The sequence below is a fragment of the Lepisosteus platostomus genome, chromosome 5 (assembly GCF_059453375.1).
Source record: "Lepisosteus platostomus isolate fLepPlt1 chromosome 5, fLepPlt1.hap1, whole genome shotgun sequence".
Taxonomy (NCBI): Eukaryota; Metazoa; Chordata; class Actinopteri; order Semionotiformes; family Lepisosteidae; genus Lepisosteus; species Lepisosteus platostomus.
In genome coordinates, this window is record NC_142615.1 from 55,013,612 (window position 1) to 55,029,516 (window position 15,905).

The 15,905-nt window shown below is 47.5% G+C and overlaps 4 non-coding genes and 2 pseudogenes across 4 annotated transcripts; 5 read left to right on the forward strand and 1 right to left on the reverse strand.

The window, feature by feature from the left end:
- Positions 1-5,312: 5,312 nt before the first annotated feature.
- On the forward strand, positions 5,313-5,483 carry LOC148669566 (U1 spliceosomal RNA). The gene has a single exon (XR_015937375.1). It is a non-coding gene; the product is annotated as a U1 spliceosomal RNA (small nuclear RNA).
- A 623-nt stretch (positions 5,484-6,106) lies between these two features.
- Positions 6,107-6,225, reverse strand: LOC148669567 (5S ribosomal RNA). The gene has a single exon (XR_015938487.1). It is a non-coding gene; the product is annotated as a 5S ribosomal RNA (ribosomal RNA).
- A 2,399-nt stretch (positions 6,226-8,624) lies between these two features.
- On the forward strand, positions 8,625-8,743 carry LOC148669568 (5S ribosomal RNA; annotated as a pseudogene).
- A 537-nt stretch (positions 8,744-9,280) lies between these two features.
- Positions 9,281-9,399, forward strand: LOC148669569 (5S ribosomal RNA; annotated as a pseudogene).
- A 537-nt stretch (positions 9,400-9,936) lies between these two features.
- Positions 9,937-10,055, forward strand: LOC148669570 (5S ribosomal RNA). Its single transcript, XR_015937719.1, has one exon. It is a non-coding gene; the product is annotated as a 5S ribosomal RNA (ribosomal RNA).
- Positions 10,056-10,592: 537 nt separating this feature from the next.
- On the forward strand, positions 10,593-10,711 carry LOC148669571 (5S ribosomal RNA). The gene has a single exon (XR_015937216.1). It is a non-coding gene; the product is annotated as a 5S ribosomal RNA (ribosomal RNA).
- The last annotated feature ends 5,194 nt before the right edge of the window (positions 10,712-15,905 follow it).

A 15,905-nucleotide genomic window follows, 5' to 3' on the forward strand; every position in this document is an offset into this window, starting at 1 on the left:
GATATGATTATATTTGTGTACTGCGACAGGGCTGTGTAGGGCTGTTTCGCCTCACAATCAGACAAATGCAACATAAATTGGGCTGTGTAGTCTTCTAAGTATCTTAATAAACTTTCAGCATAGCTTTCTCCCCGTTTAGATTTATTTTTCTTGGGATCTTGGGATCAAACGTGGAAAGATTAGATTGTAATCGTTTTTATTTTTTAAATACATTTTAGAAAAGTGTAATCTATACTAAAAAGCTGTACACCACCTGCTATAAAGATACATATTGTAATACTTTCGGTCTCAGATAGGACGGACACAAGAACTCAGACTTGCAGAGTTAAAGCAAGTTAAAGCCTTGATTTTATATATCACCTTTAAAAGTGGCATCACCAAGCAATACAGATTACAAAGTAAATACCCAACACTGATTGCACCCATCTGTCATGTTAATAAAGACCTTTAAATTGAATTTAGTTTTATTACTTGTTTTTCAGGAAGTTAAAAAAAAAACACTTGAATTACTTATCCAGTCTCTCGAACTAAAATTATTTTTCAATCAATGCAACTAACATCGGGCAACGTGTTTTTTTTAATCCAACATTGACAGCCACATCTTAAATCTTGTCAGTCAGCTCTTTTTTCTCTATCTGAATTGTGGCGATTCAAACAACCTGGGATAACAAGTGGTCTCAAAGTCACCGAGCTCACAGAGCTTCAACAACAGATGACAATTTCCTTAGTCCTTCCTTAGTCTTCCTGAAATTGTCAGATTATGAGTGAACAAAGCATTTTATTAAAAACACGTTTGTGTTTGTTTGGGAGCTATATTATGTATTTTTCATATGTAAGAAATAATGATGTGTTCCTGCTTATACATTGCACGACTTTAAAAGCTAGAAAAACAGGTTTCGATTCACATTATCTGGCGAGCCTTGTTTTGTCAAAGGAAAATTCTATTCTACTCTGAATATGTAGGGGGAGGAAGAATGTCCCTTGTCTTTTTACTTACTCCAATACACCAATGCATTAGCATGTTAAAGCGATTTCATTGAGGAGCCTAGCTTTCTTAACTAGTAAGTACTGTACTTACTGGGTTTTGAAGGGGGGGAGGTGTCTTTTGCTGGAAATCTTGCCCCCTTCTACTTTGAAAATACCTGTGAAACAGGTTTAATTCGTCACAGCCAGCACTCCCGCAGAGAGGAGGGTTGTACTTGCAGTGCATCGGTATAGATGGGAAAGCCAGAGCCGAGTCAAGTCTAGCCATGTGTGAGTCTAGTCTCACAGAGCTTCAACAGCAGATGACAACTTGTGAGTTTGATTAAGAATGAATAAAAACATTTCATTAATAACGCGTTTGCGTTTGTCTGGGTGCTGAAAAAGTAAAAAACAATTACTTTTTGACAATGAAGAACTGTGTGTGTGTCTCTCTCTCTGCTGGCGTTTGTAATCGTTTTTATTTTTAAATACATTTTAGCAAAGTAATGTACCATAAAATTATTGTGAGACATATTTGGGTTAACATGTTCAGTGTTCAGTGTGTGGTAATTTGTTTGGTGCAAGTGAAGTTTTATTTAAAATCTGACCCAGGGAAAAGTGTGGTGTGGACGGCTGAGGAGAGAATGCAGGCTCGCGCTGTGTCCGTTATTCTTTTTGTCTTTTTGAGCCAGTGAAAGCTCTGTTGTCCTTCACATGAATGCCTGAATCATTGTACCGAACCCAGGATTTTACAGTATTTTTTTCCTTAAAATACCAATAACAGCAACATACAGTTTACATAATATGTTGATGTTCCAAAATTAATATAGTTTATGACCTTTATGACCTTTGTTATGCTCTTCGTTAATGTCTAAGCCGGAACACATCATTATATCTCATTTTGTATTTCTTTAAAAAAAAATAGTTTGCCCAGCCTAACAGTAATGTTGTTATTGTTTTTATCCTGTAAAGCGCTTTGAGGAGCCACCTTTAAAGGCGCCATATACAATAAAGTTCATTATTATTACTATTGTTAATTTGCTGGACAGAGAGGTGAACATTATTACGCAGAAGACAAAGATAGCGATTTACGTTGCATTGTGCATTGTGCTGCTATAATACAGTTTTAAATAATTAAAAGTCTAAACACTATCAGCTTTATTTATGGGTTTTAAATAAAGGCGATTTAAACGCGATTTAAATCAATATAAATGTTTATATTGCAATGCATAGGTGACTATTCATTGTTATTAAAATGACTTAAATTCGATCATGTTGTGATATTTAGAAATATAAATTTGTTTGGTGCGAGTGAAGTTTTATTTAATCTCTGACCCAGGGAAATGTTTTATTTTTTCAAAGATGTGATATATAGTATATTCGACGAATCACTGCCCACTGGGTGTGCGGACCTTTTCTTATTTACCTTGTGCAATCGTGTTTCATAAAATGTAATTGTATTATAGCATGAACCCCTGGCGATTTTCTTGATACGTTATATGTGCTCTTGTTTGTATTGTATGTATTTTTGTTGTACAAATAAAAAGTAAAAAGCACAATTTTCCGGATGCAGCTGTTGTAAAAAAAATGAGATCAAGGGTGCTGTACGCAGAGGTCTGAAGCCTGCTCCACAGAAAAACTTTATGTTAAAGAAGTCGAGATCTCGCCATGAGAGGGGAAGCATCTCAGAAAAAGCAGGTGCAGTCGGTTCCACAGTCATAACGCCACTAAGTTGGACGAAAAGAGCAAGAGCCACCCGGCTTCCTCCAGGCAAAGAGACAAGGCACAGCGGGTAGTGTGGCTGAGCAGTCTAAGGTGCTGGCTTAAGGCTCCAGGTTCTTTGGGGGCATGGGTTCAACATTTGTCTTTCATCTTTCGCAAGCTGTATAGATTTCTTTAAAAACAAGTTGTTGCAGAAAGGAAACGAACACTTGCATTCACGTAAATTAAAAGGCATGGGATTTGCCTATAACGATAAACTCTGTACAGTAAGACATGAAGAAAGGCACCGCTGGGAATCGGACCCAGGATCTCCTGTTTACTAGACAGGTGCTTTAGCCAGCTAAGCCAATTAAGCTAAATCTGTTCCACAGATGTGCAGTGTGCCTTTCCTCTTGTCGTATTCAAGAGTACTGACTGCGTGAGCTCCTCACGGTGTGTCCTGTACTCTACTGTGAATTCATTTAGATCATCTACGTGGAGTACAGTGATAAGATCGCCTTGAATATTTTCACTGAGTAAGTCATTGAAGAAAACAGAAGATGTCAGAGTGGCCTCATCAACAATCCACTCAGGCAGCACTCCTCTGTAAAGTGCCGTTCGTTCACATCGATTGGCTTTTTTTTTGCCTTCATTCATGCAAGTAGTACAGGCAGACGCCCCTATTCTGCCATGACCCAGATTCGAACCGAGGTTGTTGTGACCACAACGCAAAGTACTGACCACTATACGATCATGGCAAGTTACCAAAACACACGCTGGGGGTGGAAAAGGCTGTGCTCTCTCGTGTGACAGGAGTCACCTGATCCTGCTTTCCAAAAGATCAGCACCATGTACGAAAGAGCCGCATTAAAACCACTCAAACATGTGCAAAATGTGCGAGAAGAGGGGGCTCTTGTTTCCACCTGAAGACTTCTCGCATGTGAGACGAACTGATCATTGCTGCAGCTCAGAAACCTGCAGGAGGTGGGAGGGGTACTCTCGTAGACAGTGCTGACCTTCGGCAAGAGGATTTATACTCTCCAAGATGATATTTGCACTTTCTGGAGAGGAGATTTTCTCCACTTCAGTAGCCCGATTTTGTCGATTGCGTGGAGAGGGCTGTAGAATGTGGCACCGCCTTTCCTGCTCTGTCCATGAAAAGCGTGCTGGTCTCTGGAGAATGAGCAAGGTCCATCAGCGCACTCCAATAAAGGCACTGGAAGCTGCTGAATCGCATTGGCGAAGCTCAACACTGGGCCACTGGGCACAGCTTCCCACCGTTTCCGTAGTGTTGTGGTTATCACGTTTGCCTCACACGCGACAGGTCCCTGGTTCAAAACCAAGCAGAAACAAACCGGCTTCTTTTGTCGCCATGCATACTGTTTGGGGATTCGCCTAGCGCTGTGATTGAACAGACCCACTCACCTCTTAGTGTGCACAGTGCATGTCGCAGCGCTTCCTGCTTTCACATTCAAAGCACGTCCTGATGTACCCCGGTCTCCCGCGTGGCAGGTGGGGATAATCACCACTATACTAACGAGGAAGACATCGCTCTCTCCGACCCCCGGCATCATATCCCGACCCACCATGCTGGAAGCCGACGCGTGCTGTGATTCCTTTATGGAGCAGAAATGAAAACCGAGGAGCCGAGAGATCATTTCAGCATTTCGCATGTGAATGGAAAACACAAACGACCAACTTGGAATGACTTGCTTTTGACGCTTTTCAAAGCATTCTTTGTGCATCAAACAGACCCACTCACCTCTTAATGTGGAGGGATCTGCACAGTGCATGTTTCCTGCTTTCACTTCAATGCGCGTCCTGATATTGATTTTTTTTCGTGTGCCGTGCGGAGGCTCTGAAAGCGAGAGCAATGAAAAGGTGCACGGCGCTGTGAAAGAAACAGAGGTAAAGACGTCTCTATACATGGATGACGTCACCCTCCTCCTCTCTGACAATGCCTCAATTAGCAGAGCACTGCAGTGCTGTGATCAGTTCTCTTTGGCTTCCTCTGCAAAAATTAACAAATCTAAGAGTGAGATTTTTTTTATCAGAACTGGAGGGAGCCAAAAGAAGGACATGATCTCAGGCTGCAAGAGAAGAGAATTAAGGTCCTGGGGGTGTATTTTGGAGAAGAGATAGGAACAGTAAATTGGCAGAACAAATTGCCAATCTTAAACAAAAAACTGATGCAATGGAAGGACCGAGACCTCACCATGACAGGGAAGGTGCTGGTCATCAAAGCCGAGCTCTTGCCTGTCTTGAATTTTCTGGCTTCTACCTTCCCAATCCAACACCGTGTTGCGGCGGCGCTGAGGAGATTGATGTTTCAATTTCTATGGGGTGGGAAGCAGGAAAGACTCCGAAGGTAAATAATGTACAGGCCGCTACCCTCAGGGGGGAAGTCTGTCCCAGATATTGCTACGAAGCTACGAAGCAGAAAATCTGTGGGAAATAGAGAGCATAGGTCAATATCTCAAGAAACTGTGAAAAACATTATCATGTTTAAGTAAAGAATGTGATTTGAACCAGAAAAAAAGAAATTGTTGCTATTTAACTGGTACCGTGTCAAAATGTAATGAGATGTGATCATATATACTGTTTTAAGTATGTATATTAATGTAAAGCTTTCTAATTTGTGATGTCCTGTATTTTTTTTGTGAAAAGAAAATAAAGTTCATAAAAATCGAAATCGGTTCACCCAGGGCGAGGCTCGGCCATTGCACTCCGGCTGTGCTGACCCCTGCGAATTCCCCAAATGTGGGAATCTCGACTGCATAATTTCTGGTAGTGGGGGACTGCGTTCGCGCTCTCCCCTGATGTGCTTGGTTCAATATCGGATACGGAAGAGTTACGACACCATGAGCTGCGATACGATCCCAGTTCGAAGGGAGTCGATTCCACTGCTGGTTCTCGGTTTCTTTTAGTTAGAGGTCCGGAGAAGCATTTCAAGCTCGTTGCACTACTCCTTCCGGACATTCATTCCCTTTTCAAAGTCAGTCGTTTTGCTGTAGTCTGTATTATTTAGGCTGATTATCGAGGTTAGCCTTTATTTGGTCATGGGGGCCTCGGTACTGTATGCTAATTCTCAAGACAGTTTCACCCGTTTTCTGATTGCTAGGTTCTGTACCAGTGCAGACATGTCAAACAGTGAATGGCTGTACCTCTATTGTATCCCTGCTCAATTAATGAACTCAGTAATAAATGAATATATGTATAGTTATATGAAAAACAAGTGGTTTATCGACTCATCTTCATTTGCAGATTTAGAGGCAGATTCGATATTCGTTTTACAAATGGGTTTTTTTTTATATGGGTCACACACATGCCATAGCAACAAAACATCTCTAGAGATGAGGCTATAGATCACCTTTCCATCCTCCAGGTTTTCCTCCCAAAGCCTACGGCACCAACGGCGACCCCTGCTGGCCGAGAGAGCAAAAGCTTGCAGCACCTGGTATTCCCAGGAAGTCTCACATCCAAGTACTAACCAGGCCCAACCCTGCTTGGCTTCCAAGATCAGACGAGATTGGGCACATTCAGGGTGGTGTGGCCGCAAGCGAAAGCCATGGCGCCTAACTCGCTACTTGAAGCTGTGTGTGGCTGGGGCTCTGTGCCCCCCGAGTTGGACTGAAGGATCGTTCGTGTGCAACTCTTTGGAAAGGAGCCTCTTTCCAAATTGCATTGCGTACCTGGATGTTGGCGAATGTGTTCCCTTGTGTTGGCTTGTCCTGCACTGGAGGAGAACAAACAAACTGCACGGAGGAGCACAAGGCAAGTCTTCACAAGACAAAAACCTCCAGTGCACAGCACTCTGAAAACATTTCTGGGCTGTCGCGTGTTTATTTCAGCACATAAAGCACACCAGTCCAACACGTCGGCCGGGCGCGCGGCGCCTCCGCCCTCTTGTGGCTTGCGGCGTCAGAGCAAGAGGCTTCTTCTCGCTGCCTTTCCGCTGTGTTGCAGAGCCCCGAGAGGGAACCTGGAGCGCACACTTTGTGGGGGGCGCTCTGCCCCCGGTCTCTTGCGCGAGTACTAAATCTCACGGCGCCAGCCAGCGGCCAGGAGACAAATACAATATCGCGGGACAGGGGGGCCTCGTCATTGATTGTTACATATGAGACGGGGATTAGGAGGAGACCCCGACTGATTGGTAAAGGGGAACACTAAAAGACCGACAAATGACTCGTTCCCACCGGAGCTGAATGTACCTGCATGTGTCGTGTCGTCTACTTCCCCCGCCCCGCTGTGTTTGCTGTATTGTCTTTGAAGCCGGCCCCCGAGACGAGACGGGCTGTTCCTGTGCCCCAATTAACACTTTACAGGTGCCATTCCCCGGCATTGTGGCCATTGTCGGTGGTCACACGCGATAAGATGAGGTGGAGAAGAGCATGCCCAGCGCGAGACATTCAAGGAGGGGGCTGTGCGAGGTGAGGTGCGACACGCCGGAGCCCCGACGCTGCTAATGCGGAGCACTTGTTGAACTGGCATTGAAAGGACGTGTGCGCACGGAGCGAGCCTTCCCTGCGGCGGAGCGTGGTACCAGTTACATAGCAACAATTTCTTTTTTTCTGGTGTAAATCACATTCTTTACTTAAACATGATAATGTTTTTCACAGTTTCTTGAGATATTGAACTATGCTCTCTATTTCCCACAGATTTTCTGCTTCCTCCCTCCTTTCTCTCCACAGATCTCTGAGGTAATAGTTCTCTTGGGTGATGAACAGGGCCAGGCTACCTGCTGCCTTGACTGGGACCTCGATGCCTTTGAACAGCCCCATGTTCCTCACTCTCCACAGGGCGTCTTTCCCACTGTTCACCACGGCCCAGATCCTGTCAAACACGTCAGGAGGAAGTTTGACAGGAGAGATGCCGTTGTAGCGGCAATGCTTGTTAATAAGACAGAATTAAGCGGTGGTATTCTGTCCTAAATGAGGCCCCATCTCACCTTCCATCTCTGTGGTGCAGCCACAGAGAAAGTATTCATGCAGGCTGATTTAAGATGTTTTCTTTTGATAAGGGACAGCTCCCAGATGGGGATGCACTTAGCTAAGCCTGGCTATCATGATCAATGGTCATCCATTGGCGCCTATCTGTCTAGGGAGTGCCAAATGGACATCTGGACTGCATTCCTAAGTGTCAAGAGTAAGTGACTCATATCTCACCTTGATCAACCAATCAGGGACTGGCAGGGTGTGGTAATACCACGTGGGTCTCCAATGCCAGCCAAACTCTCAACCAATCAGCACACATCTGTGTCTTGGTCAAAAAGTGAGCGCAAGCTCAGATCGGGGCTTTCCTTGGCCATTGTCGCACATCCTCAGAGACAATCATTTGACAACTGCTGTTGTCTGCAAAGGGACTTGGACTTTGTTCTAAGCGCAAGGCCGAGGATCCCGTACGTACTCAGAATTCAGAAAGCTTTTAAGCGCAGGAGGCGCCCTATCCCCGCTCGCTCGCTCATTCCCCTGTTCACACGTGCAGTGCGGCGTGTCCGTCTGTTTATTTGTCAGCTTTGGCGAGACACGGGTGCTTGTGTATTAGCGTGAGCGTTTTTTATTCTGATCAGGAACAGTTTTACAAGTCCGCAAAGGATCGAGGAAAGGTTTATCGCCAGCTGAAAAGAGACACAGCGCTTCGGCTGTGGAGACTTGTTCGGCTGGCGTTCGGAGAGTCGCGTTTTTCAGAATTGTATTGAGATCGTTTTCCACAGAGCTCAGATGTCAAAGCACAGCAGCAGCTCTCCACAGCGATCCTCTATAGCGCCCTTTCTCCCGCAGCTCCGTCCTCATTGGAAGGAAGCAAGAGTGAAAGGCTGAAGTGAAATAGAGCGGGGACGAAGGCAGTGAAGAGAGAGAACGTGGGAAGAAGAGAAAAACGCAAGGGAAAAAAAGCAGCGTCGTAAAAGAGGTGACGGAGCTGTCCTCTCAATAAGAAGGGTGCCAGCGAGCCTTGCTCTCGCTTACGGCCACACCCCCTTGAGCACGCCTGATCTTGTTTGATCTTGGAAGTTAAACAGGGATGGGTCTGGTTAGTACTTGGATGGGAGACCGCCTGGGAATACCAGGTGCTGTAAGCTTTTAAGCGCAGGAGGCGCCCTATCCCCGCTCGCTCGCTCATTCCCCTGTTCACACGTGCAGTGCGGCTTGTCCGTCTGTTTATTTGTCAGCTTTGGCGAGACACGGGTACTTGTGTATTAGCATGAGCGTTTTTTATTCTGATCAGGAACAGTTTTACAAGTCCGCAAAGGATCGAGGAAAGGTTTATCGCCAGCTGAAAAGAGACACAGCGCGTCGGCTGTGGAGACTTGTTCGGCTGGCGTTCGGAGAGTCGCGTTTTTCAGAATTGTATTGAGATCGTTTTCCACAGAGCTCAGATGTCAAAGCACAGCAGCAGCTCTCCACAGCGATCCTCTATAGCGCCCTTTCTCCCGCAGCTCCGTCCTCATTGGAAGGAAGCAAGAGTGAAAGGCTGAAGTGAAATAAAGCGGGGACGAAGGCAGTGAAGAGAGAGAACGTGGGAAGAAGAGAAAAACGCAAGGGAAAAAAAGCAGCGTCGTAAAAGAGGAGACGGAGCTGTCCTCTCAATAAAAAGGGTGCCAGCGAACCTTGCTCTCGCTTACGGCCACACCCCCTTGAGCACGCCTGATCTTGTTTGATCTTGGAAGTTAAACAGGGATGGGCCTGGTTAGTACTTGGATGGGAGACCGCCTGGGAATACCAGGTGCTGTAAGCTTTTAAGCGCAGGAGGCGCCCTATCCCCGCTCGCTCGCTCATTCCCCTGTTCACACGTGCAGTGCGGCTTGTCCGTCTGTTTATTTGTCAGCTTTGGCGAGACACGGGTGCTTGTGTATTAGCGTGAGCGTTTTTTATTCTGATCAGGAACAGTTTTACAAGTCCGCAAAGGATCGAGGAAAGGTTTATCGCCAGCTGAAAAGAGACACAGCGCTTCGGCTGTGGAGACTTGTTCGGCTGGCGTTCGGAGAGTCGCGTTTTTCAGAATTGTATTGAGATCGTTTTCCACAGAGCTCAGATGTCAAAGCACAGCAGCAGCTCTCCACAGCGATCCTCTATAGCGCCCTTTCTCCCGCAGCTCCGTCCTCATTGGAAGGAAGCAAGAGTGAAAGGCTGAAGTGAAATAAAGCGGGGACGAAGGCAGTGAAGAGAGAGAACGTGGGAAGAAGAGAAAAACGCAAGGGAAAAAAAGCAGCGTCGTAAAAGAGGAGACGGAGCTGTCCTCTCAATAAAAAGGGTGCCAGCGAACCTTGCTCTCGCTTACGGCCACACCCCCTTGAGCACGCCTGATCTCGTCTGATCTCGGAAGCTAAACAGGGATGGGCCTGGTTAGTACTTGGATGGGAGACCGCCTGGGAATACCAGGTGCTGTAAGCTTTTAAGCGCAGGAGGCGCCCTATCCCCGCTCGCTCGCTCATTCCCCTGTTCACACGTGCAGTGCGGCTTGTCCGTCTGTTTATTTGTCAGCTTTGGCGAGACACGGGTGCTTGTGTATTAGCGTGAGCGTTTTTTATTCTGATCAGGAACAGTTTTACAAGTCCGCAAAGGATCGAGGAAAGGTTTATCGCCAGCTGAAAAGAGACACAGCGCTTCGGCTGTGGAGACTTGTTCGGCTGGCGTTCGGAGAGTCGCGTTTTTCAGAATTGTATTGAGATCGTTTTCCACAGAGCTCAGATGTCAAAGCACAGCAGCAGCTCTCCACAGCGATCCTCTATAGCGCCCTTTCTCCCGCAGCTCCGTCCTCATTGGAAGGAAGCAAGAGTGAAAGGCTGAAGTGAAATAGAGCGGGGACGAAGGCAGTGAAGAGAGAGAACGTGGGAAGAAGAGAAAAACGCAAGGGAAAAAAAGCAGCGTCGTAAAAGAGGTGACGGAGCTGTCCTCTCAATAAGAAGGGTGCCAGCGAGCCTTGCTCTCGCTTACGGCTACACCCCCTTGAGCACGCCTGATCTCGTCTGATCTCGGAAGTTAAACAGGGATGGGCCTGGTTAGTACTTGGATGGGAGACCGCCTGGGAATACCAGGTGCTGTAAGCTTTTAAGCGCAGGAGGCGCCCTATCCCCGCTCGCTAGCTCATTCCCCTGTTCACACGTGCAGTGCGGCTTGTCTGTCTGTTTATTTGTCAGCTTTGGCGAGACACGGGTGCTTGTATATTAGCGTGAGCGTTTTTTATTCTGATCAGGAACAGTTTTACAAGTCCGCAAAGGATCGAGGAAAGGTTTATCGCCAGCTGAAAAGAGACACAGCGCTTCGGCTGTGGAGACTTTATTAATAAGGCCCCTCAGTAGTTGAGATCTCTGTTATACCCATCTAGAAACATGCAATCAGCATGTTATTGCTGAAGCAATAGTCACAACATTATTCCACACCTGGGTGAGAGGCGGGTTATGATGACAGTCATGCTTTCTACACCTTATACTGAGCTCAGAAATGGACCAAGCGGACATCTCACGAGCAGATCCCACCGCGTATAAGAAAGGCAACTTGTCTCAGCAAAAATACCACGGATTCACATCCAAAATATGATAAAAAGGCAAAAACCCCACACTTGGAATGCAAACGTACCCTAAAAAGGAAACACGGTTTTAAAACGAACTTGAAACCTTTTTATGGACACACATCGCATCTATTACACATGTAGAACTAAATATAAAGATAAAACTTAATATAAGAAGTCATGACATATCACACATGACAAAGTCTGGTCCAGAATAAACAGTTTACACTGACCCACCTTTATTTACCCTGGTCACTCACTTCTATTAACTGTTTAACTGGGTAACAAATTAATATTTGTTTCAATTTGGGATCTACACCTGGGAGCCCTGAAATGTTGGCCAGAGGGGAGAAGCTGATATTCAGACGTGAGAATATATTAAAAAAAAGGATCTGATGTTGTTTTTCACCTGTCTAATCAAAGCTTGTTCGAAAATTATCTGATTAAAGGACACACGAGTTTATAATCATACTCATTCCACTTTTTAACCCCGTATATATGCACAATATGAAACGTATATACACTAAATCTCACGTGTGACTCCCATAATATACATTTCTTTACGAAAATTAGGAACACTTACTACAATTATCAACCCCCCATGACGAGGCAATATTTCATACCTTTGTTTCTTTGTGGGTTCAAAGTTCTGTCCTGTCGTTTCACACGTAATGTTTTGGTAGTTATCTCAATTTTCCTTTGCAATTATCTCCAAGATCATCATCAACTTTTTGTAAAACGCTATGCACAACTGATATTTAAAGAAAGTCCTGTACCAAAACGTCTTCGTAGGGAAAGACAACTTTTTTTTCCTTACGTTAGTCGCTACACGGTTACTCAAAAAATCCATTCACCGCCTTTAAAAAAAAAGTTTCGTTTTTTATTGTGGTTCACTGACATTTCTGTCACAATTCTGAGGGACCCCAAATAAAATTCACTTGCCGGTATAAAGACGCCGGCGAGGATAAGACAGGTATCGAGCCACCTGCGTATCTAGCGGACGTTTAAAATAAAAAAAATGGCGTGTAATGTTGCAAAGGGCTACTGTTTTTTTATAGTTTGTCGATTGTAAGGGACGTGGGCCGCGACAGAAATACTGGACGGGGTGGGAAAAGGTTTATTGATGGTTTATTGTACCGCAACGGTCACAATTGACTCACCAGCAAAGATGGCGCCGAGGCCACATCGACTCCCTTCCGCTCTGCCTCTCACCGGAGCTCGAGCTGCGGAGCGCGACGCCAAACCGCCGGTCCACGGGCGCGGGCGCCGGACATAGACGTCATTAACCCTTCCGAGGCGCAGGAATTATAGATCACTGTAGTTTCTTCTGGACCCGGGTTAGGGACAGTGTGCCCTCCGTGAGAGTCTTCTGAGGAAGCCAGTGTCTCATGGGTGTCCAGGCTTGGTACCATCTGTCCATCACAGGACACACAGACACACACACTCACACACCCTGGACAGGACACCAGTCCATCACAGGACACACACACACTCACTCACACACCCTGGACAGGACACCAGTCCATCACAGGACATACACACACCCTAGATAGGACACCAGTCCATCACAGGACACACACACACTCACACACCCTGGACAGGACACCAGTCACTCACAGGACACACACACACACTCACACACCCTGAACAGGACACCAGTCCCTCATAGGACACACACACACACAACCTGGATAGGACACCAGTCCCTCACAGGACACTCAGACACACACACTCACACACCCTGGACAGGAACCAGTCCATCACATGACAAACACACACTCACTCACACACCCTGGACAGGACAGCACTCCATCATAGGACACACACACACCAGGGCCAGTTTTCCCAGAAGCCAATTAGCCCAAAAGCCTGTCTTTGGACCCGAAGAACACAGGGAGAACATGCAGACTCCACACAGACAGCCCCCCCCCCCCCCGGGTCCAGACCCGAGCCCGAAGCCCTTCCGCGCTGAACCCCTCCGTACAGACGGCCGCACACAGCTCCGTTGTTCCCGATTCCCGAGGTGATCTGTTAAAAGAAGCCGGTGTGTTGCCTCCAGGTGACATTTCCTACTGGAGTCAGGACAGGAGGCTCTTCTGTACACAGAAGGGGGTGGGGGTGGGGAACAAGCCGCCCAGCCCTGTGGTTGAAGCCAATACCCCGGCTTCTCTCCAGACACAGCTGGGTGAGCTCCTCCAGTCAGTACAGGGGGCTCTACTGTACACAGAGGGTGGCGGGGGTGTGGAACAACTCCTTTGTTCGGGGCCTTGGGGCATTCTTGTTGTGAAAGGCGCTATATAAAAAACTGAATTGAAATTGAATCTTACAGGTTTGGGTTTTTCGGAGATCTTGTCAGAGATCTTGTCTGACGTGCCCGTTTCAAAAACGTAACGACACTCCTCAAGCCCGAGCGCCGCCGGTCTGTGACGTAACGTATGCTTACACAACCATGACGGTTTCAGCATGGACAGCACGAAAGCCCGAAAAGTGGTTGACGTTTTAATTTGGCAACGCCACGATGGATCCCAGTTTTTTTTTTATTTTGGGGGCCAAAGAGGACAAAAAAGGAAACGTCTGGAGGTGGATCGATGGTCATCTCTGCGGTTGTTCTGATGTTCTGGAAAAAACAAAACAAAAAAAAAACGGCTCGCTTGCCCGGTCGTGTAGTGTTTCCACACCCCACGCAAATCAACTTCTCTTCGCCCCCAGGGGCTCGTCGCCCGCCGCACCCCTCTCACGTGATAGGGGCTTCCCCCGGCTGTGACGTACTTACCCTACCCCCTTTTCCGCCAACGTCATACCGAAGGTCGCGCTTCGGGCCGCGGCGATGTTGACGGACTGTCTTGTAGCGTGAGAAGGGTTTAAATTTCGACTTAAGGAGTTGGCCATCGTTATATTTCGCGAGGTATCATACGGGGGGAAAAAGAACATTTATATTTATCAACCTACTAGTAATACTGGGTGGATGTCACATTCCCCAAAGTTCAGTGCCTCTCTCTAATAAAGTAGAAACGCGACATTAAACTCCGTTCGAAACGGGAGAAATCACCAGGACACTATACAACTGACGTCCGGAAAAGAAAAAAAGAACTCCTATTCCCATTTGTAATGACCCCGTCGTGTTTTTCCCGGTTTGCGCTTATCTTTCGTAGACCGTTTCTCTCTGGTGTTGTTTTGCTGTTGGAATAAATGCTGAGGTGACCCTTCTGTGTGGAGTCTGCGTGTTCTCTCCAGCGGGTCGTTTCCTCCACCGCAGGGGCTGGTCGAACCGGGGTCTCCCAATCGTCACAGAAGTGTGTGTCGTTTTGGGTGGTGGTGGGGGGGTGCATCGGGGATACTGCGCCCCGAGGGGGTGACCTCTCACCTTACTCCGGACGAAGGGAGAAGACCTGTACCTTCACGAGTCCGGGTTGTGAAAACTTCTTCTGGCAGTTCAAAACGTTTCGAAGAGACTACAGCGCTACCCTGTTTTCCATTTCTATTGTGTATTATTATACAGTCATAAGTATCTGTACTGATCACAGAGTCCCCCTCTCACTGCCAGGACAGGAGCCCAGTGCAGCACGAATAATAATAATAATAATTAATCCGTCCGGACTCTCCACTCAGAGCTCTTCCCAGGTCAGGGGGATCCCCTCCAGCCCCCCCAGTGTGCAGCCCCCACCTGGAAGATGCTCCAGTCCGCTCAGCACACAGCAGCTCTCAGTGGGGAGGAGAGCAGAGGGATGGAGCCAGTTCAGAGAGGGGGGGTGATAACGAGGCCATGATGGGTCAAGACCAGGGGGGGAATCAGGCCAGGACACTGGGGTAACACCCCTACTCTTCTCCAGAAACACCCCGGGATTGTTAATGAGCACAGAGAATCAGGACCTCGGTTTGACGTCTCATCCGAAGGACAGCGCCTGTTTACAGTCCAGTGTCCCCCTTCACTATACTGGGGCATCAGGACCCACACAGACCGCAGGGTGAGAGCGCCCCCTGCTGGCCCCACTCACACCTCTCCCAGCAGCAACTTTGGGGGGGGGGGGGAGGGAAAAAACCAAAAGCTAAACAGATATATTTTTTAACAAAAATTACAAGCTTCAGTCCAGACCGGGGTCTGGGGTCCCTCAGCTTCAGTCCAGTCCAGAATGGGGCCCCTCAGCTTCAGTCCAGTCCAGTCTGGGGCCCCTCAGCTCCAGTCCAACCTGGTGTCCCTCAGCTCCAGTGCAGTCCAGACTGGGGTCCCTCAGCTTCGGTCCAGCACAGACTGGGGTCCCTCAGCTTCAGTCCAGACTGGGGTCCCTCAGCTTCGGTCCAGCACAGTCTGGGGTCCCTCAGCTCCAGTCCAGTCCAGTCTGGTGTCTCTCAGCTCCAGTCCAGTCCAGTCTGGGGCCCCTCAGCTCCAGTCCAGTCCAGTCTGGTGTTTCTCAGCTCCGGTGCAGTCCAGTCTGGTGTCTCTCAGCTCCGGTCCAGTCCAGTCTGGTGTCCCTAGGCTCCAGTCCAGTCCAGTCTGGTGTCCCTCAGCTCCTGTCCAGTCCAGTCTGGGGCCCCTCAGCTTCAGTGCAGTCCAGTCTGGCGTCCCTCAGCTCCAGTCCAGTCCAGTCTAGTTCAGTCCAGATCTTAGCTGGCACAGAACCAGGAAAGGAACCTGGAAAGAATATTGTTATTGCAGGTGTGAGGGACACAGACACAGACGTCACCATGACATCAAACAGCAAGAGGAGACTCCTCCTTGAATCACAGACACGACC